Source organism: Trichosurus vulpecula, chromosome 1 (genome assembly GCF_011100635.1).
Source record: "Trichosurus vulpecula isolate mTriVul1 chromosome 1, mTriVul1.pri, whole genome shotgun sequence".
In the NCBI taxonomy this organism is placed as follows: domain Eukaryota; kingdom Metazoa; phylum Chordata; class Mammalia; order Diprotodontia; family Phalangeridae; genus Trichosurus; species Trichosurus vulpecula.
Genome location: NC_050573.1, coordinates 527,410,020 through 527,434,171, shown reverse-complemented (window position 1 = coordinate 527,434,171; position 24,152 = coordinate 527,410,020). Strand labels below are relative to the sequence as shown.

Genomic DNA, 24,152 nt, shown 5'->3' with positions numbered 1-24,152 from the left:
TGCAGACATGGGTCCAAGGAGGGGAAACGACCTACCTAAAGACACAGAGGAAGAAAATTCAGGATTTTCTGACTCTAAATTCAGTGAAAATGGGTCCAAGTAATAACAATGACTTACCTAAGGACACAGAGGAAGAAGAGCTAGGATTTTCTGATTCCAAGTTCAGTGTTCACTGTGATGATTCAGTAACATTTAGGGCCTGATAGACTCGTTTTCCAAGGTTATAGAATATTTCACTCTGCTTGGCTCTCCAAGGACTCTTTCCCTTTTCTATTTAGGTATTGTTAGGTCTCTCTTAGCCTAAAAACTTGAGACCCCCAGGCAAGCTTCCATCATTTTTCTTTTCTAAACTCCAAGCTGATATTCACTTTCTCATCATACACTTGCTTATCAGCACATTGCAAAGAGGCTTCATTGGAATTTTTCTCAACCAGGATTTCCTTTTGAATTCTTGAGAGCTCTGCCCTTCTCACAGATATTTCTATACTTTATTTGACTTAGAGCTATAGTGACTTCTGTAAATCCGATATCTCCCATGCTCCCCTTAAGATTCTCCAGTGCATTTCTTTCTTTCTTTTTTTGAATATTCGATATAATTTTAATTTCTTTACAGTAAACAAACCTTTATACACACTACAGGTCCTGCTCTGAAACTTTCTCATATATTTACAAGCATACAGTTGTACATATATACATGTTAACAAAATACAGGGCCATCTGAAAGCTAAGCTTGTTTCAGATGCGTATTTTTGATGCTATTCAACCAACAGCTTTTTAAAAAATTATTTTCCCATAATCTTAAAGTCCCCCCAAATATTGAATGTGGATTTCCATTTGAATTTTTCTTCTCAACATGGCTCACTTTCTCTTGTTTCTCAAGAATAGTTTGTCCGCATGGTTCTTGACCGATTTATTTGGCCAACAGAATGGGCTTCTTCAGCCCAACGGCTCTGGGGCTGGTGTCTGATGGCCACTCTCTCTCTCTCTCTCTCTCTCTCTCTCTCTCTCTCTCTCTCTCTCGTTCACTCTCTCTTGCTCACTCTCACTCTCTTTCTCTTTCAGGCAGGAGGGTTTCTTCAGGAGTCCAGCTCCAACTGCTCTTGATTCTCACTGAGTCTCAACATAAGTTGTTGCTCATAGTAAAGGCTTTTGACATAGTTTATTTCTTGGGGTAATTTGACTGTAAGCACCTCTGATTTCATGTGGACCATTGGTTTCTGATGGGAAGGTCCAGGAATCATGACTCTACTACTTGTTTTCACTGCTTTCTTGGTCAGATGCACATACACCTTCCCGTGGTCTTTGGAGACAAGGCAGTGGTAGAAGTTGTCATAGCAGACTTCCAGAACGATGACCTCTCAATTGACGTAGTCTCCACTTTTGAGGAAGTAAACAGCTCTGGAGGAGATGAGGATGCAGTAGCTGTCGATGTTCTCTACAGCTATGAAGAACTCATCTTGAATGTTGTCAGTCAATCTGAATAACTGCTCCTGTCCATCAGTCTGGCTCTTTGAGTACCTAGGAACCAGCTCTTGGGGCCCTGTACAGCAGCTGGGTTTCCATGCTGGGGCCACTGAGTGTTGCTGTGTCTCTCACTGCCTGAGCTGTTTCTGATGCAAAATCTGGAGTGCCTGCCACTGGCTTGGTCACCATGCCAATGAGGCCTTTTCCAAGGCCAGATATAAAACCACTGACTCCCCCATCAGTTTTCACACCTTCTACCATTGAGGTTACTATACTAGTCAATCCACCAATGATACCATGAGCCAGGCCATGGATGCCAGCTACAAGATGTTCCCTACTTGTTGCTGCATGGTAGTGAATATATTCTCACTCTGTTTGGTAGCAATTGTCCGTGGTCTTCCCCAAGCCATTCCCAGGAAACTTTTCATGCTTCTCTTGATTCTTGTATTTGAAAGTCAAATTTTCTATTCAGCTCTGGTCTTTTCATCAAGAAAGCTTGAAAGCCCTCTATTTTATTGAAAATCCATAATTTGCCTTGGAATATTTTACTCAGTTTTGCTGGGTAAGTGATTCTTGGTTTTAATCCTAGCTCCATTGACCTCCAGAATATCATATTCCAAGCCCTTCAATCCCTTAATGTAGAAGCTGTTAGAAATTGTATTATCCTGATTGTGTTTCCACTATACTCAAATTGTTTCTTACTGATTACTTGCAATATTGTAACCAGAATGGCCTTTGTTTTCTTTGAGTGACTTAATTTATCTCAGTGAGCCTTACTAGGTGCTTAGCCCCAGGCCCAAACCCCATTATGTGTTAACGTAATCCATGTGGATGTGAACCTCCCAGGGTCCTAAGGTGAGGGGCCAACTCAAGAACCAATCACCAGAGCCTGAGCTCTGGTGGTTCAGATGATGTTTGATGTCTGAAGCCCTATAAGAAGGGAGGGCAGAACCATTTGTGCAGTGCTCTGGAGATGGTGTTGATGAGGAGACTCCGGGCAGCTGTAGCTAAGGAGCCCTCCAGCTTGTAAACCCAGATGCTGAAACTTTGTTGAACTCTGGTAACTATGTGTTGGGATTGAATCAGACTTGATGTTTGTAATTTGTTTGCATTTTGTTTTGAAGTTCAGGGTGCTGGCCTTTTCCCCTGAGCTAAATGAATGATATTTGAATGCTGAATTAAAAGTAAGCTCGTCAACCCCTTCACCTTGCTTTCCTTAATTAAGCAGAGCAAAAGAACCTGTGCTGTTGGCAGCTTTCTGGGTGCTGGATGTGGGTGAATCTTATACCCCCACAGAAACTGCTACCCTGGATTATTCAAACAAATATTTTCTTCTTGACCTGGAAACTCTGGAATTTGGCTACAATATTCCTAGGAGTTTTCTTTTTGGGATCTTTTTCAAGAGGCAATTGGTGGATTCTTTCCATTTCTATTTTACACTCTGGTTCTAGAATATCAGGGCAGTTTTCCTTGACAATTTCTTGAAAGATGATGTCAAGGCTCTTTTTTTGATCATGGCTTTCAGGTAGTCCAATAATTTTTAAATTATCTCTCCTGGATCTATTCTCCAGGTCAGTGGTTTTTCCAATGAGATATTTTACATTGTCTTCCATTTTTTTCATTCTTTTGGTTCTGTTTATAATTTCTTGATTTCTCACAAAATCACTAGCTTCCACTTGCTCCATTCTAATTTTTAAAGTAGTATTTTCTTCAGTGGTCTTTTGGACCTCCTTTTTCATTTAGGTAATTCCACCTTTCAAGGCATTCTTCTCCTCATTGGTTTTTTGGAGCTCTTTTGCCATTTGGGTTAGTCTATTTTTTAATGTGTTATTTTCCTCAGTTTTTTTGGGTCTCCTTTAGCAAGTCGTTGACTTGTTTTTCAAGACTTTCTTGCATCACTGTCATTTCTGTTCCCAATTTTTCTTCTACTTCTCTTACTTGCTTTTCCAAATTCATTGTGAGCTCTTCCACGGCCTGAGACCAATTCATATTTTTCTTGGAGGTTTCTGATGTAGGCTCTTTGACTTTACTGACTTCTTCTGGCTGTATGTTTTGATCTTCTTTGTAATCAAAAAAGATTCTATAGTCTGAGTCTGAGTCCCAGGCAACTACTTGACTCTTGAGCTTTTTGTCAAGGTATGACTGCCTTTAGCATGGAGACTACTTTGCCCCAAGCTTTAGGGGCCTTGCACTGCTGTTTTCAGAGCTACTTCACTGCATGCTTTGTTACACCAGCGCTCCTCCTCCCCCAACAACCACCAACCAGGACTGAGACCCAGACCTAAGCAGGGAAAAGCAAGAGAACCCTGCCTCTGTGCTAGCAAAGCAATCCCTGCACTCCTGTTCTTATCTGCCCTTTGATTCCTCCCACCAGGTGGGCCTGAGGCCAGAAGAGCAGCCACAGCTGGAGCTCTGGAAGCAGCCATGGGAAATTCCTGTTGGCCATACCACCTCCACTTCCCTGGGGCTGGGGCCTGATAGTGCACTTCTCTCACACTGATCTAGCAGTTTTCCCACTGACCTGCCCAGTTGCTTTTGGTGTTGGTGGGTTGAGAAGTCTGGTAACTGCCACAGCTCAGTGATTCAGGGCCCTAAGTCCTGCTCTGCCTCACTCCTCATCTGGTTGGTCCTGGCATGGCCCATGCTGGGCTGCGGTCTCCCAGCACAGTGTGATAGACCCTTCCCAGTGACCATGCAGCCTGTCTTGGGTTGGAGACTTGTTTCCCTCTGTTATTTCATGGGTTCTGTAGCTCTAGAATTTTTTCAGAGCAATTTTTTACAGGTGTTTGGAGGGATTTGGGGGAGAGCTTAAACCAATCCCTGTTTTCCAGTCACCATCTTGGCTCCACGCCCCCTTGATCCTCCAATGCATTTCAGTTCTCATATTAAGCACCTAAAGCATAAGGCTTTCTCCTAGACTTTGAGGGACATTTGAAGTGTCTGTGACTTACTGTTCTTGCCTTCATGTAACTTACCATCTGATTCAGACATAAGATACACATACAGTATAACACAACAAGCACTTTAACAAGATATAAAATGAAGTAGTATCTATGGTCTGAAGGGAACAATTCTTATTACTTGGAAATAAAAGGAATGAATTTCTGAAGGAAGTAACATTTGAATTGGACTTTAATGGATGAATAGGAATTTAACTAGGGAAGGAAAAATGCAGGATGTTAAAGGCAGAGCCAGGGCAACTTGGCAAGTCACATAAAGGAGGAATAGCACATGGTGTATTCAGTTGATAAAAAGCAGTCCAGTTTGGCTAGTAAATTGAGTTTTTTAGAGAGGAATTAAATAATAGATTTTGGAGGGCACTGGATATTAAGTAGAAGAGTTGGAATACTACTCTGTAAGCAGTACGGAGCCACTACAGAGGTTTGAGCTGAGGAGTGACTAGAAGTGCAAGGACTTTACCTTTGTAGCAGTAGGAAGGATGAATTAGAAGGTGAGGAGGGAGAGAGAAGGTGGGAATACTTATTAGGAGAACATCGAAATAGTCCTGACTCCTATAGACTACTATGGACTAGATATTCTTAATCTGAGGTCTATGAACTTTGTTGTTGTTATTCAGTCAATCAGCCATGTCTGATACTTCATGACCCCATGGACAAAGTGTCCATGTGGTTTTCCTGGCAAAGATACTGGAGTCATTTGTCTTTTCTTTCTCCAGTGGATGTAGTAGATCCTTTTCTCTTTCCAGACAAACAGAGGGTAAGTGACTTGCCCAGATTCTGGGCAGTTCGTGAGGTCCACTGAGACTCCAGCTGCCTCATGAACTTAAAAAAGAAACCTTTTTGATAACTAAATTACAATATAATTGATTCCCTTTAACTTTATTTTATGTGTTTAAAACTATTACTCTGAGAAATACCTATAGGCTTCACCAGCCTGTCCAAGGGGTCCATGATTCTAACAAGGTTGAGAACCTCTGCTCTATACGCTTAACATAGACTTTTGCACACACAAAAAACATCTATTCCATTGAATTCTGTCTCATTCACTATGTCCATTAGTCCAACAATTCACCAAATTTCATGGAATTAGAATCTGTTCTTAATAATCATATAGACAGATCATTGAAAAAAGTCAGAGGATTGCAGGATCATAGATTTACACCTGGAAGAGACCTCAAAGATCATTTAATAAAATGCCTTCATTTTACAGAAAAAGAACCTGAAACCTAAAGAGAGGAAGTGACTTGTCCAAGGTCACACAGGTAGTAAGCATTAGAGACAAAAGTATAACCCAGGTCCGGAAGCAATGTTCTTTTAGACTATATTCCTATAGTATTAAATGACTTGAGTTGGAACTAAGATTGATCTCAAAATAATGACCTCCCTAATGTCTCCTCTTATTTTTCCTACTTAGCCACATGTCTCATCATTGTCACTATAAATTATCTCTGAAAAGCCTCTTTCTTACTTTTTCATATTATACTAATGGGTTTCTTTTGCCATTTTCACTAGTGGTGCTTCCTTGTGTTATGCCCATATTTGAAAAAAATGAATGTATGTTTCTTCTCTAAAAGACATTCAAACTTTCTTGTGAATGCAATATGGCATATTGTGGCAGACTGGCAAAAGAGCAACAGCAGGGTAGGTGTATCCCTAGAGTATATGGAGGCAGCTTTGCTGAAATTTGGGTCTGGGAAAACATTTTGGTGAAAAGATGTACTTTTGTTTGTTTTTTGATAAGATCCTAGGTTTAGAGCTGGAAGGAAATTGAGAGGTTATCTAATCAAATTCTCTTATTTACAGCTGAGGAAACTGAGGCACAAAGAATTTAAATATTTGTCCAATGTGGTAGAAACATCCAATAAATCTATTTCAGATCTGGTATTAAGGCAGCATCAACATGCCTGCTCAGCTTATGGAACTGAAAAGAACTGAGGAGGCATATTCAGTTTTGGGTGATTTTATAATGTAAAAGAAAATGGAGTGTTCGTAGATGCCTGGGAGTCAAGAGACTTGGGTTCTGTTCTGCATCCTGCCAATAATTAATTACCTATGTGACTTCAGGCAAGTTACCAACCTTCTCTAGAGCCTGGTTTTTCTGGAAAATGAGGCAGGGTAGTATGTAATTATGCTTTTCTCTAACTCTAACATCCTGTGTGTGTGTGTGTGTGTGTGTGTGTGTGTGAGAGAGAGAGAGAGAGAGAGAGAGAGAGAGAGAGAGAGAGAGAGAGAGAGAGGGAGACAAAGACAGAGTATCTTCTTCAATAGACTCTGCTGTCATAATCCTTAAAGCTCTCATAGTTTACTAGTTGCTAGCATAAAGCAGGGGACAGAATCCTGATAATCCTTTGGAGTCCCTTTTGTGCCTGCTACCAATCCCAGTTATGTCTTTTTCATAATCCAAGTCTTGATTCAATATCTAGGATTCCCTACACATTTTAAGGTTTTACACAGGGTGAAGATGGAGAAGATTCTCTTAGGAAAGCTATGCCATGCTGGAGCATGACTTGGAGGAGTACTATGAAGAATATCTCACTTGCATCCTGTTACTGCCATCAAAAATCACTCCTGTAGAGTTTCATTCTTAAGCTAAGAGTTTTTTTTCCATTAAAATTTAAAATTAATTTTTTCAGTTAATAAGCATTTAAATTTTTACCCTCTCCTTCTTCACTGGAAAAAAGAAACCACTATGACAAATATTCATAGTCAAGAAAACAAATCTCTATATTGGTCATATCCAAAACCACATCTCTACTGCACATGGAATCATAGTTGATTATTCTATTGATATTGGTTTTTAGGCCTCTAATGGTTGTTCATTTTTGCAGTGTTGGTGTTATACTAGAAATACTAATAGACAGTAGAGATTCTTCTGATTTTCCTCACTTCATTCCATATCAATTCACACAATTTAAACTGCAACCAATTGAAGACCCAGTGTTTTTTTTTCACAAAAAATATTTGTAAAGATATCATTTGTAAAGCTCTTAGTACAGTGTCTTGGCACATAGTAGGCATATAACAAATCTTTGTTCTCTTGCCTTTCTTTCTCTTTCCCTTTTGGTTGGGAGCAATGGAGATAGCCAGGGTCCTGCCTGTCAGCTGCATTTCTCTGTTTTAAATTTAGATTTTAATTAAAATTAAAATTTAGAATTTAAATTTAAATTCTCCTGAAAATCATTGTTTAAATGGGGATTTCTATCCAGGCTGTTATTTTTATTTTTTGCTGGCTTTAAAATTATATGCATGATCCTGAACTTTACTTGTAACTTGGCCACCTATTCCTTGAAGGAGCGATCAGTAGCTAACTTTTTAATATGAATTAGTTCATTTTATCTTTTTCGTCACGAAAGTAGGTTGAGTTTATTTAGAAAAGATGTGCAGGAGATGGTATGAGGGCATGTGGTAGGCTTGGAGAGGAACTAGAAGGATCGGATCTGAAAAACAAGCCTTACCTACACCATGGTTTTGCATATAGCCAACTCTGTGAGGTTAGTGTTGTGAGGGCACAGATGGCCAGAGGATCAAACCAGGGAAATCTAGATGGGGTGCTGGGGAGACAAGAAAAGCACCCTCTTCCTGTCAAGTTTTAGTGAATTCTAAAGTAAAACACATATTGGAAATCTCTAAGAAACATTGGCCTTCTTTTCTACCAGTCTTTTCAATATGAAAGTTTTATGATTAGGCCACAGAAAAAAGATGGAGTCCATGAAAGAATAATGCAGCTTATATGACTTTAGTCATTTCAACCTGTTTTTCTGCTTTCTTAACCTATCTCTGTTACCAGGATTGGATGGATTTCCTACAATTAATGATTGATTCCCAAGCCACAAATGACCCTGGATCTAAAAAGATGAATAACTAACTCTCCAAAAGGTAACGTCATGATGAGAGTCACTGAATAGGAACATAAATATAAACGCAACAATTTCAACGATGCTCCATTATAGTTCAATCATGATTTCAAAGGAAGTATTATTGATGCAAAATCAGGCATCAAAAGAATTTTTTCGAGGAGTATGGACTTTAGAATTTGGAGACCTGGATCCTAGTCCTGTATCTATTAGTAGCTGTGTGACCTTGGGCAAACTCACTTAACTATTCAGATCCTCAATCTCTTTCTTTATAAATGAGTATGTTGAAGTATATGATCTCTAAGATCCCTTCCACTTCAGAATTCCATTATTCTATGATTTTTGTTTTACTATTGTCCTCCCATTACAAAATTCTTTACAATATAATTATTGTACTCTTGTACTTGGCTGAATGGCTTCGTAAAGCCTCCATCAGAACCTAGTAAGATTCAACTTTGAATTAATTTCATCTATGGCAAATGAACATTTCACAAGGACTTGAGAGAAACAATAAATTTTACATGACACTTTGCTCTGATTAATCAATGAGCAAAGCTGTACCCATCCAAGATCCAGACTGAAATATTTCCTTTTGACTAGGAATTCAGGTACAATCCAGGGTTCTAATGGTGGGCTGAGTTTCTCTCACATTCATAACTTGATTCTCTCCCTAAGGCTCTGACTGAAGTGGAGATGGTTTCTCAAGTGTTTTTTCTTCTTCCTGGCTCAGCCCTCACCTTTACAGTTTACATCTTAGCCACTCATCCTGAAATCCAGAAGAAACTCCATGAGGAAATAGAAAGTACTCAACCCCAAAAGGTAAAAAAAGGCAAGTAATGCTTATTTAGTTTAATCAATTTACTCAATCTAATAAACATCTAGTAACTAAAAAGTGAAAATGTGTTTATTGTTTATTTACCCAGAATGGAAAACTCTCTCTCTCTCTCTCCCTCTCTCTCTCTCTCTCTCTCTCTCTCTCTCTCTCTCTCTCTCTCTCGCCCCCTCTCCCCCTCTCTCTCTCTCTCTCTCCCTCTCTCCCTTCTTCCCTCCCTCTGACAATGGGAAGATAAGGTCAGCAACATATAGATATTGGAAGGTGCCTCTTCTCTGCCCATTACCTTGCCTTCAAGGCCAGTAGTACTATCAGATTCTCCCAAAGGTTAATACTTCTTATTAAGTCTTAAAATTGAATTGAGTCTAAGCAGGGGAAGGAAAAAGAGTGAACCTGTCATTTCAGTGGTGTACTACTAGTGAATAGAGATCCTATGGAGGAACTTCTTTTGCCCATGTAGATCAGTACCTTCATACAAATCATAGTTATAGAGAGCTGCCTAAAGTTCTGAGAGGTTAAATAAATTGCTCAGGGTCCTACAGCCAGTGGGTTTCAGGGTGGAGACTTGACCTCAGATTTTTGTAGTTTCAAAATCTGTTTCACAGCCACTTGAACATGATGCCTCTGAAATCTAAGTATGTTGTATAACACAGGGTTTCCCAAAGTTAGAAATAGATAAGATATGTTTATGCTATCATCAGACAAAAGAAATCAATTAACTCCATCTAATAAACATTTAGTAACCAAGAAGTATTTATTGAAGGCCGCTATGGATCAGAAATGGTGAGAGAAACAAAGAATGGCACAGTTCAAGACTATTGCTAACCTAGGACTAAGTGACATTACACAGACTACAGAATATATGAACCCACAGAGGGTGGGGGGTGATACAGCATGTGCTGGAAATAAAGCAAACTTATTCCTGATATATAATATTTCCCGGAAATTGCTGTGAGAAAGATAGAGGAATCAGCCAAAAGCTCTCTTGTGCACCAAATGAGAACCACCCAATGCAATACTATCTGCCATAGCAAATGTGTAGTATCAGTGTTGTCTACTTAACCCAAAGCAGTAAAGCCTTACTGATTTAGACCAAGGGGTGCAAAATCAATCTGAGTGCCTATTTTCCAAGAAGTATTAGCTATATTCCTTTGCAATGTACGTAGTAACTGCTAATAAGCTAGCAGCGTTGTCCAGTGAAGGTCCTAGGAGGGAATGTTTGATGACTAAATAATGATATAATTACCACAGCAATTGTAAGCAAATGAGGTCTTCTAAATTACTTAAAAACTGTTTATTCTTTCCTGCCTTTTCAAATATTTTGCTTGTAAACTCTTTTACACCATTCATTTGTTTAGCAACCCCTTCTTTCACAGACAATGCTCAGATAAGCTATCTTCCCACTTTGTCCAAAGTATCACGAACTCCAAATTAATTGTATCTGAACTTATGACATTTTAAAGTACAGTTGCTCAAAGCTAGCAAGATATTGCAAAAACATTCCCTCAAAGCTGATTGAATGAATGATTTCAGAATCTCATCATTTCTCCACCCACAGAAATACTCAATGTTTTTCTTTTGACTAAAGTAGAAGAATATGTGCATAGCCAATGAAGCAATAAGAGAGGTATGAATGAATGAATGATGAATGGATGAACATCTCATTGGATTCATATTCATTATGTGCTATTATACCTGCATTGAGGTAGGAAGAAAATATCTATTCTAGCAGTGACAGGCTAGTACTTAGCACTAATTCCACTAATTCGGGAATGATTATAAACTATTAATTCTTTATGTGCTGGAACTGTGTTTTGAAGGTCTTATTATCTCCCAAAACATGGTCCCCAGGCCTGAGCCCATGGTTGGCTCTTGCTTCCATAAAGAGTCATCTATATAGCACTTTAAGTGTGCAAAATGCCTTAGAAACATTATGTCATTTTATCCTCATGACAATGTAGGAGGTTGATGCCATTTCCATCCTCATTTTTCAAATGAGGAAACTGAGGCATATAGAGGTGTAGTGATTTGCTGGTAGGTGTCTGAGTATGGATTTGAACTCATATCTTCCTGATTCTAGGTCTAGGACTGTTTTGACTGTACCACCTAGCTGCCAAATGAATCATTATTTAAAATTATCACACTGGATTAATCTGTTGGGTGCCCACCATTGTTCTTAAAGCACTGGTTTGCATGTAGTAAGCATCTGATAGATATTTGCAGATGGATTTCATTTCTGCAAATATTGACTTCTTTCCTTAGGCAGCCCCCACCCACGATACCATCTTCCAGATGCAGTATCTGGACATGATGGTGAATGAGACACTCAGGCTCTTCCCCCTGGGAGGATATTTGGAGAGGACCTGTGAGAAAACTGGTGAGATCATTGTTACAACCATTCCCAAGGGGACAGTGGTGATGATCCCTCTACATGTTCTGCATCATGATGCAGAGAACCTAAAGATTTCTATCCTGAAAGGTGTGTGAAGGGAAGGCAATGGGCTGGTTAACTTTAGAGGGCCACTTGTTGAGACTGTCAGGAAAAGGTAATCAGGATGCTTCTATGGGACATGGACCATAGACAGTTAGCCTCAGCATCTCCAGGCAGGGAGTCTTTATGATGTGGGGCCATATACTGTGCATGGAATTTAATTAACTGCATCGAAGACAATGACAATGGGACCAGCTTCAAGTAGTTGTAACACTGGGAGGGTTTATAGCCAGATATTAAAACCAGAGCCATGGGGATACTGGCCCAGGGCCAGGCAAATCAGCAACAAGAAGGATAAAGATGTGTTGAAAATAAAATGTAATTTCCCAGCTGTGGTTATGAGCAAGTCTTATTCTGGCATCATTGTGGGGTCAAAACCTGACAAATGAGGCAGGAACCAGTGATGGCTTTAGAGACTCTGGCGTCAGGGAGTTGACCAAGATTTAGAAGGCCCAGGTGTGGGTTGTAGCAGTAGTATTAAGTGCAACTTCAGTCAGGGACAAGCCCTCAAGGTTGGGCAAAGGTTGGTATCTTCTTTGTACAAATCCACATGTTAACAGTAGTGATTATGATGATAGTAAGGATGAGGACTGGACCTATGATTTCATTGGTATGAAGAACTGCCTCTACTAATGCAAGTAAGCATCATCTCTGAAATTTAATGTCTTAGAGTGCCTAGAGCTTTGAGATGTTAAAAAAAAACTTGCTCAGTCATATAACCAGTGTGTGAGAAGAGCAACTTTCACCTGGTCTTGCTGAAGCCAGCTCTCTATTTGTCATGGGAAGCTGGTTAATAATAACAATAATAATAACAATAAAGTTGCCATTCCTGTTGTTATAAATTAGTGAAAGGAAGAACTGGGATTTGAACCTAGCTGTTCTGATTCCAAACCCAGAGCTGTTTTTAAATTAGCTTTACAAATCAGCCTGTGTTTCCCTCAAACAGAGGTTTTCATCCAATACATTCATAGGGGAATAAATAAACAGCATAGCCTTTGTGCATAGCAAATTCTGAAAGGAATTCTGGCCTCCTGAGACAACTGAATCATGACCCACTTCCCTCTGTTTAACAGTCAAGTCTATACCTAGAACTAACCCAGGTTGCATTATGACAGGTGGCAATGACATTGAGTGCCTTCCCTATGGTATGCAATTAGGGGAATTGTCCTGAACTTTATGCTGCTGAAAAGGGAGACCAGGCAGCTGGAACTACAGGGAGACCACAAGATTTAGAGAAGGAGGTAGTGCCACCAGCTGGTGCTAAGAAAGATCTGCAGTGCTTTTATATATATATGGCCATATTTAAAAGGGTGGGGACAAGAGTCTGCTTTCTGGTTGCCTGGAAACAATGACTCCATGTCTTTTATAAATTTTGCATCCCTTCCTCTTCCCCTTAAACTCTGTGTAGTACCAATGCCTTCTCTCCTTCAAGATTTCTCTGATGTTCATTTTAGCCCAATTTTCACCTGTTTTAAAAAAGTTTCACCATCGACATTCCTGTCTGCAATTACAGAGATTGCCTGTTCTGGAGGGAGAGCTGGTTGTTTTCTGCTCTCCTCACTAAAAATAATCCATGGAACTTCATGCTTTTGTGACCCCAGGAACCTCTTCTGAACACAATCCATTGTAAAATGAAAAGAATGTTGGGTTTGGTGTGTTCAAATCCAGGCTCTTTCACTTACAAGATGTATGACCTTGGACAAGACATTTAACTCTGGGGGCAGGGGGCTCAGTTTCATCCTCTGTAAAATGAGGAGTTTGGACTGGATGACCTGTAAGTTCCATCCCAGCTCTCACATCCTATGATCTATGTATATATGACTACTAAATATGTGGTATCTTGATTGTGAAATTGGGAATTAATTTTTATTGGGAATTAAAATTTGGCGTATTTAGACTGAGAGCCCAACAGCTTTCTCCCCTTTTATTCATTTTCCTTGGAACAAGAATGCTGAAACTGATCTTGTCCACACTTGTGGCCCAATTTGATTTTTCTCACTCCATACTTAGACCCTGAAGCCTCCCAAGCTCAGCATCCAATCTTCCTATAAATTAATCATCACATAAACTAGTCTTATACTTGCTGCCTTGGGTGAACATTATTTCAAGCTTGGATTCTCAGTAAACTTCCATTTCTCATAACATGGGTCTAGGTATGGTTGATGGGTCCTCTAAATGTGAAGGGGAATGGAAAAGAGAAAGAGGGAACAAAAAAGAAGAAAATCCATAAAGTTTGTACCCAATTGCAAGATGAAGTAGGTTTTCAACTTCTCTTGGCCTTTCTCTTCAACTTGTTCTTTGGGTACAGTTTTGATCGAGAGGGGAGAAAATGCATTTACCTATATGTATTCCTTCAGTTTGGAACTGGTAGAGCTGATAAGCCTTCACCCAGGCCTATCACACATGTGCTATTTCTCATCCCTGGGATGCACAGCGTCTCATCTCTATCTGTATTTGGGGTCATAGAACTGCATGGTAAGGAGGTTTGCTATGCTGATCATGAAGACTGCTCCAGTCAAGATCTCATAGAATTTCCCCTTGGCACCCTGCAAAGAGACCTTGGTTAGAGAAATCTTGATCTCTCTTTGCATATGGAGTTTTAAGGAATTGTAACTCAGGATCTCTGGACTTAGTATTTAATAGGCTAAGCCTATTAGCAAGTGATGCATGCTCCTCCAGAGACATATGAATCTACTGTTTAAATTTAGTATGTATCCAATTTTCTCCCATATATTGATGACTTTTGTTTTATATTGCATTCATCTCCAAATATACCCCACCATTATTGAGCATTCCTTTGTACCAAAGACTGAAGGTTGAGGAAAAGAAATTCAGCAAAAACACTGACATCAGTCACATCTGAACATGTATGCAACATTCCATACCTATAGCTTCCCACTTTTCAGTGGAAGGAGGGAAGTGTTTTTCTCTTGGTCTTTATAATCACTCACCATTCAATTGACTTATTGTTGATTGGAAGGGATCCTACACCTTATTTCTCCTTATTTTATATTCTAAGTTGTAGGAGTTATTAGAGCTATTGTTTAATGGTCAATAGCAAATCCTTTCCTTGAAAATCTTTGATGCTTCTCCACTGCCTACTAAACTGAGTCTTCCTTGGCCTGATCTTCAAGGCCCCCAATGTGGCCTCATTCTATCTTTCCAGACTTATCTCCCACTGCACCTACACACTGAAACCAAATGTGATTGATCGACATTTCCAAACTCTTCTGTGTTCTCCCACCCCTGTGTCTTGGCTTATGCCATCCATTTTACCTGGAATTCCCTTCTCCTGGCCACCTGCCCTGAAGTCCCATCTGTTGAAATGGCACCAATATTTCAAAGCTTCTTAATTAGTTACCTCTTTTATGAAGCATTCCCTGATAACCACACCCTACCTTACCTACACACACACACACATGCACACATATACACACTAAAAATTTTGTTTCTATTGCTCTTATGGCAAATATCCTACACTCTCTTGGAGCAATGTTTTTGTAACTGCCCTATCCTGTGTACTGGATGATACGTTCTTGATGGAGAGAAGGAGTGATCATCATCTTTGGGTTCCACATAAGTGCCCAGCACTGTGCCATATGCGTAGTAGGCACCCAAATAAATAAATAAATATTTGTCAGATTGAATTGAATAGAAATTTAGAACTACACGGGACCTTTGGAATGGATTTTTCACAGAAAACCTTCTCTTGTTCTTTTTCAGAGCCCCCAAGCTGGGCTCAATTAGCTGTGGAGAGCAGTATTCAAGTTATAGAGTGCTTAAGAGCATAAGTGTCAAACACAAGGTCCATGCAACCTGCAACGTTCTTTTTGAATTCCATATTAGAATGTACTTGGGAAATATTTAACAAAATAAATAAAATATATAAAAACCCCAGATTAAACTGTAAGTGGGAAATATTCAGCAAAATAAATTATATATGTGTATATGTATGTATGTATATACACATACACATATATGTCTATGTATATATGTGTACATGTGCCACAGATTAAAATATATTTCTGAAATATTTAGCAAAATAAGAAAAATGCAGTAATGCATAGACAACATTATAGCTTGAAACTAAGTCAATATGCTGCCACCAAGTATCCTTATGTATGGTTTAGTGACCCCCAGTTTTTATTTGAATTTAAACACACTGGTTCAGAAGTAGAAGGAATCATAGGCAAGGATGTCATGAAACTCAAATGAGAGGATAGTTGTAAAGCATTTTGCAAACCTTAAAATGCTATGTAAATGGCACTTATAATCATCATTATTACATATGCAATAGATAATGTATAACAGCATATGATTGACATAATAATTGTTATTTCTCCTGTAGTTGTCCTATAGTCACCAGGCCTCCAATCTGGTGATGACTTCATTCTCCGAGTCCTCTACTGAATGCTGCCGACTCAAGCCACATTTATATAGCAATTGAGGGGCATACTGGGAAATGCTTAATAACTGGGTGGTCATGGGAAGCAGAATGTATTTTGGTTTAGTCTGCATTATGAATACTCTCTTAAGTCTAGACCATCACCAAAACAATAAATTAAATCCTGATTGATAGCAATTGCTGATTTCTGAGGTGTAAGTTCCACAGTGAAAATTTCACAATCATCAGAGCCAGTGAGATCTGGCTCCACTCACCTTCACCCAGGCTTATCATACATGTGCTATTTCTCATCCCTGAATGCACAACCTCTTCAGTTTTACCTCTTGAAATCTCTAGATTCTTTCAAGGTTTATTTCAAATGCTATTCCTACTTGAGGGCATTTCTAATCCTCCTTCTCAAGCTTTTGTGTCCTCCTCACCACTGAAATCACTTTATATATTCTTTCTGAATGTCCACAAACAAATATGCATACACACATGTGCAGAGACACGCATAGACACAGACACGCAGACATACACATGCACATATATGTATATATATGTATATACACACTTATTTCTGAACATATTTTCCCTTCAATAGAATGTAAACTCCTTGAGGGCATGGATGGTTAAGTTTTGGTTTTTGCATTCCCTAGCTCCCAGCATATCCTAGCATCCATAGTGCCTTGCATATTGTTGGTAAGCATTTAATAAATGCTTGTTGAATGAATCAAGTAATTCAGTACATTCCATTTGTTTTCCTCTACAGATTCCCTTGGAAGTAGACAATAGGGGTTTGATGAAGCCCAAGAAGCCAATCATTCTGAAACTTGTGCCTAAAACCCTTGATGCTGAGGAATAGAAACCAAGGACTTGGTGGCAAAAAAGACTCCTCACTCGCCCTCTCTCACTCATTACTCCTCCAGCCTCTTAAAAAAAAGAATAAGGATTGGAAAATTTCTGTGAAAATGCATATGAAATATATTCTGTTTGAGAGGCCATGTGACACAGTGCATAGAATGCTGTGCTCAAATCCTGCCTCACACTTACTAGCTATGTGATCACCTACAACTCACAACTCCTCCAAGACTCAGTTTTCTCACTGTAAAGAGGGAATAATGATATCTGTAATAGACACATCACAAAGCTTTTGCAAAGTTCAAATGTGGCAATGTGTAGATAATTGACCATTTTTTCGCAGTAGCATTAGAAATCACATGATCATGGCAGGGTGAAGAGAGCCTATTATTGTATCCCAAATTCTATCTTTAGTCTTTGGGCACCTTCCTCTCCATTCTTCCTTTCCCCAAAGCATATAAACACAAAAGGCAAGCCAGAATTTTAAGACTTCAACTCTTCCTATTGGCCAACTACAGATTGTCTAGGATTTTCTATGTAAGCCATCTTATTGTTCACACAATAGGGGAAATTTTATCTCTTCTTTGTCAATGTTTATGCTTTTAACTCAATTCTATTGTCTTACTGTTGTCATTATCTTTTCCAGAACTATGTAAAATAATAGTGGGGAGAATTCTAACCAACTGCCTTAACCCATCCAATCCCATCCCAAAGATCAGTCTAAAACATGCTAACTTCTAAAGTCTTTATGCATTTCTATCCAATCTTACCTTACTTAACTTGTAAATTCCTGCTAGTAGGTCAAAGGTCTTTTGTCAGGCCTCTTCCACAGTGATCAGCACTCAGCACCTTGAACAGCCTGTGTGCTCAACAATATTGATTAATGCCACTCTCTCTTAATTTGGATTTTCATACCTGACCTGAAAGATAAAAATTACATATATGTCTATACATCAGAGAGTAAGGTTGGGACAAACTCTACACAGGATTCCGAAATGATTAGGAGAGACCAGACACAGTAACACTATGAAAAAGCAGTCTGTTCTTTAAAGACTTGGTCCTGAAGAATGCAACACATGGGAATCCTTTGTGTTTCTCTGTGACTCCCTCCACTGTGAATCTTGGTCCTTGAAAAGTCCCATGGCAACTGCATAGTCATTTTACTCACCTGGTCAAATGGTTGATTGGTGACCCAGATAAATGAAGGGAGAGGAGAAATGGTGAGACTTCCTTACCCTAAAGCTATGGATGTCTTTATCTTGACATTTCTATAAAAGAAAGTGCTTTTGGAGTTAGAGGACCAGAATTCCAATTCCACCTCTGATTCTTAACCACTTGTATGACCTTGTACAAATCACTTAAATTTCCTAGGGCTCAATTTCCTCATTTACAAAATCAGAGGGTGGGGGAATGATCCTATAACTCAAATGAATAAATTTTTTAAGCTTGTTTTACAGAGAGAGAAGAGCAAGAGACAGGTAATTTAAAAAATCAAATAAAAGTAATCCAAGAAGCAGAGCCAAGATGGAGGAGTAAAATCAAGGACTTGCTTGAGATCTCCCCCAAATCCCTCCAAATACCTGCAAAAAATGACTCTAAACAAAGTCTAGAGCAGCAGAATGACAAAGTGAAACAAATTTCCGGCCCAAGACAACCTGGAATGTTGACAGGAAAGGTCTGTTGCACCAGGATGAGGGAGGAGTACAGTGCACTGCAAAACTTGAACCCAAAGCAGGCCTTGGGGGACTGAATCACTGGCAGCTGGGATGGTTTCCAGGCTTCTCAACCCACAAACACCAAAGACAACTTAGAAGGTCAGTAGGAAAGAGCTGTCAGACATGGGTCAGAGAGTAGTGCAGCCTGGCCCTAGCTCCATGGTGGTGGCGGCAGTGGCAGCAGCAGCAGCAGCAGCAGCAGAGGCTGCCTCTGGAGCTCTCAGTCTATAGATGGTGGTGGGATCAAGTGGCTGATCAGAGGGGGATTGCATGGATTGAGTTTTTGGCATTGAGGTAGTATTCTCTTGCTTTTCCTGTGCTTGGATCTGGGTCAAAATCCTGGGTGGCAGTCCAGAAGTGAGGAGGAGAACTAGTGTGAGGGAGCTTGTGGTGGCAGTGGAGAAGGAATCCCCCTCACAGTTCCAAGGCAGAAAAGAGTGCCTGTGGTCACTCACAGACCAGAGCACAGACCAGGAGAGGAGTAAACACCTCTCCTTGATTATACTACCTTGGAAGAACTGAAAATTACATTGCCCTAGAAGTGTCTCTGAAAACAGCTGCACAAAACCCCTGAAGCTTGGGACAGTGCACCCTCCACACTGGAGGCAGAGACCTACTGTAATAAAGAATTAAGTAGTCAAGTAATAAACCGGGAAAATGAGCAAACAGCAGGAAAAAAACAGACCATAGAATCTTACTTTGATGACAAAAAAGTTGGTCAAAACAACCGATCATTTTAGCAAAGTAGCAGGATATAAAGTAAATCTACATAAATCATCAGCACATCCCAAAAATCTCTTCAAGAAGAGATAGAAAGAGATACCCTATTTAAAATAACTCTTGACAATATAAAATACCTGGGAATACACTTGCCACAGCAAATCCAGGAACAAAAGTATAGAAAAAAATTATACCAATAAAATCAGATTTAAATAACTGGAGAAATATTAATTGTTCATGAATACACAGGGCCAATAGAATAAAAATGAGAATTTTACTTAAACTAATTTGTATATTCAATGACATTTCAATTAAATTACCATTTTTGCTGTATTAGAAAAAAATAACAAAATTAATTCAGAAAAACAAAAAATCAAGAATATAAAAAATAATGGAAAAAATGTAAAGGAAAAGATTTAGCAGTACCAGACCTCAAACTATACTATAAGGTAGTAATTGTCACAACTACCTGGTACTGGTTAAGAAACAAAAAGGTAGATCAGTGAAATAGAGTAGACATATGATTTACAGCAGCAAAGAAACCTTGTATTTATCAAGTGTAAAGACATAAAATTTGGGGATAAAAAATCATTATTTGGTAAAAATTGTTGGGAAAACTGGAAAGCTGTATGGCAAAAACTGAGTCTAGCACAATATCTTATGCTATGCACCAAGATAAGGTAAAAATGGATACGTGACCTAGATTTAAAGAGAGATGAGAGATTTTACAAGAAAATTAGAAGAATATAGAATATATTACTCATTACAAGAGAGAAAGCAAAGTTTGGGGCAAAATAGATAATTTCAATTACATTAAATTAAAAGATTTTGTGTAAAGAAAACAGTGTAGTTAAGATCAGAAGGAAAACAGAAAATTAGGGAAAATTTATAGGTAGTTTCTTAGATAAAGGTCTTCTATCTCAAATATATAAAGAACATTGTCAAATCTATAAGAATACAAGTCATTCCCCAATTGATAAATGGTCAATGGATATGAATAGGCTGTTTTCCAGTGAAGAATTCAAAACAATTTATAAACATATGAAAATGCTCTAAATCCTTATTGATTAAAGAAATGTAAATTAAAACAATCTTGAGATATCATTTTATACCTACCAGACTGGCTAAAATGATAGAAGGGGAATGAAGAGGATGTGAAAAAATTGGCACACTAATTAGTCATTGGTGAAATTGTGAACTGACCCAACCATTTTGGAGAGCAATCTGGAATTATTCCCCAAGAGTTATTAAACTGTCCTTTGACCCATTAATGTAACGGGGTGAGTTAGAGCCAACCTCTGCCCTCACTGGACCTCCGTGTCCAGGGCCTGCTGAGGTAAACTCAGGGCTCTGAGGTAAGGGTGGGACAAGATGGTACTAGGAGGAAGGGTCTTGCCTTTGTTGACAACGTGGCAGTTCTGGGTCTTTGTCCAGACTTGCCTGATCAGAAGGGAATCATGGGAGAGTGTGGGAAGGAAAAGGGAGGAGAGTAGGAGGAACCAGGGAGGCCCTAGTGCCTATGTAACCAAAGATATAAAAGTTTTGCTACTAACCTGAATAAACAGAGTTGTTCACCATCTTGCCTCCCGCCTCATTCATTGTCCGTGAGATCGGGCCTTTGCTGGACAAAGGCCTGGGATTTGGGGTGGTAAGGACCCCAACACATCAATACCACTACTTAGTCTATTTTCAAAGATGATTAGGAAAAAAAGAAAAGAACCAGTATGTTCTAAATTTACTATAGCAGCATTCTTTCTGGTGGCAATAAACCAGAAATTGCAGAGATGTTCATCAATTGGGAAACAACTGAATACATTGTGGTATATAATAGTGATAGAATATTACTGTGCTACAAGAAAGAATGAACTCAGTGATCTTAGAAAAACATTCTAAGACTTGCATGAAATGAGGAAGAGCAAAATGAGCAGAACCAAGAGAACATCGTATACAGTAATAGCAATATTGTTTTAAGAATGACTTTGAGTGAATACATTATCTTGACTATTATAAACACACAAATTAACTATAAAGGACATCTGATGAAAGACTCCAACTGCATCCAGAGGAAAACTGATAAAAAGATAATTTTACAAACACATACACACACACACACCTATTTATGTCTAATGGTAGTCATCTCTAGTTCGGGGTTGGGAACAGTAGAAAAAAAGAAGAAAATGTAAATGATAATTTTGCTACATATTTGAAAGGAATAGCAAGTTGTGCTTAGTAGATTAGCAGCTTCATATACAATTATCTTTTTTATTGTACTATGTTATAGAAGTGCTTGTTTTATTCTATAAATATGTGTGTGTAAAATAAAAGAGAAAAAACTAATCCTAAATTTAGTATTTTACTGTAGTTTCCATTCTCCACCTGGCCCTGTCTGATTTCAAAATCATGGCTCTCTACTGCTAGCTAATCTTAAACTTCTCAAAGAGCTTAATGAATTTTTTCCCTGGAAGAGTCTCCCACCTCTGCAACCTATACAACCTAGCATATTCTTCCACAAGCCTTATTCCCCTTTCTCCCATAGACAAATTCTTTCTAGAGCCTCCATTTTTTTTTATAATCTCAGACCAGACTACCTTTATTCACTCAGGCTTTTCCTTGTCCTTACACTAGATACATTCCTTCTCTCTCATTCCCACTTTTCAGCTCTCTTGGAGTGTTGGCTTCTCATATTAGAATGTAAACTCCCTGAAAGCAAGATTATCTTTCTTTTTGCCTATATTTGTCTATGCAGTGTTTAGCACAGTGCCTGACACAAGGCGATTTCTTAACCAATGCTCATTACTATAGCTGGAGAGACCTGAATTCAAATCTGCTCTCAGACACTTACTAGCTATGTGACCCTGGGCAAGTCTAACCTTGCTTACCTCAGTTTCCTCATCTGTAAAATGACTTAGAGAAGGAAATGGCAAACCAATCAAGTGTCTTTGCTAAGAAAACCCCAAATAGGGTCACAAAGATTGAAACACAACTGAAAAACAATTAAACAACAATGAATATCTCTACCTAACTATTCATTAACAAAACACAAACTAATCTTTCTCTACCTGCTGTCCCATTCCACACTATGTGCCAGGCACTGTGCTAAATGCTTGAGACAAACATTGTCTCATTTAATCCTCACAACAACCCTGGGAGATAGGTGTCATTATTATGCCCATTTTACAGTTGAGGAAACTGAGGGAAACATGGATTAAGTGACACACATAGGGTCACACAGCTAGCTTCTGAGGCAGGATTTGAACTTGGGTCTCCTTGACTCCAGGTCTGCTGTTCCATCCATTGAACCACCTAGCTATCTCAACCATATGATCCTATATATTTGAAGCCATAAGTGTATGTGAGTTCATTATAAGTATATATTGAGAAGACAAGAGGACAAAGCTTTTGGGGATGCTCAAAGGGATGAGAAACCATTGGAGACAGGAAATTTGTTCAGAAATGTAGGAAATTATTGTGTATTTATTTGCATATTGATTATTTCTGTCCAGGAAAATGTAAGTTCCTTGAGGGAAGGGAATTTTGTTTATTTTATAATCAGTCTTTCCCCCCCAGTTCCTAGTAGAGTGCCTAGTCTATAACAAGTGCTTGGCACAGCATTTTTTTTTTTTTGGTGTTGGATTGGGAAAAAAAAAAGATGAGGATTATATAATGAAAGCCAAGGCAATCAAGTGTTTCAGGAAAGGGGTGGCCAACAGTTGTCAAATGCTACTGAAAAAAAAGAATAAGGGATTAAAAAAAGATCCATTTAATCAGTGGGGTCAGCCTTGATCTTGGAGAGAGGAGTTTGGGTTAAGGCAGCCTATGTAATGGGAATAAAGCACTAATCATAGAGTCAGGAGATGGGGATCTCATTCCGCTTTTGTCATTATTGAGCTTGGACATGGTGGTTGAAGTTGTCATTATGGGCAGGACACTAGGAAGAGAGTAAGTAAGCAGATGGACAATAAGAAGGGGTGAGAGGGTGTGTGGTTCAGAGGATTAGTAGTATTAAAAGAAGTTTGTTTTAGGATATCAGAGACTTGAGCACATTTAGATAATGTATGTAAAGTGCTTTGCAGACCTTAAAAGGGCAGTATAAATGTCTAATTTTATTGATAGTAGTACTGTTATGAAGCTAGTGGAGACATAAGGATTGAAGATGCAAGAAATAGAGGGAGTAACTAACGCAAGGGTCTTTAACCTTTTTATGTGTTATGGTTCCTTTTGGCAAAATAATGAACACTTCTCAGAATGTTGCTTTTAAATGCATAAAATAAAATACATAGGCTTCAAATGTAAAACATTTATACAGAAATATACTTATCAAAACATTTTACAAAATCAAATTCACAGACCCCAGCTTAAGAAACCATAAACTAATGGAATGAGGGTCTTGAGGAGACCTGAAGCCATAGGTTTCTAGCTCGAAAGGTAGGAGAGACCTCTTAGGTCATCTAATCTAATCCCTTATCCCTACCTTAGGTCAGAGGACTGGAGGTCAATCTTTCTTCCAAAGTTTTCTACCTGTGTGACCCTAGTCAAGTTATTTAATCTTCATCAACTGCCTCAGTTTCCCCATCTCTAAAATGAAGGGTTTGGACTAGATGGCTTCTGAGGTGCTTTCCAACTTTAGTCCTTTCACCCTAGGATCACTCATTTACAGTTGAGGAAACTAGAGTGCAGGAAATTTAAGTGACTGGGCATGATCATACAAATAGTAAACATCAAAAGTAACATTTGAACCCAGATCCTCGGGCTCCGGAGCCAGTGCATTTTACATTGCAGCATGCTATTTACTTAATGAGGTCAGAATCTTTGGTTTTGTTTTGGTTTTATTTTTGCTGGTGGTAGTGGAAAAATCATTTAGCACTGGAGGG

At 38.9% G+C, this 24,152-nt stretch overlaps 1 pseudogene; it reads left to right on the top strand.

The window, feature by feature from the left end:
• The first annotated feature begins 89 nt into the window (after positions 1–89).
• On the top strand, positions 90–16,922 carry LOC118841304 (annotated as a pseudogene).
• Positions 16,923–24,152: the final 7,230 nt, after the last annotated feature.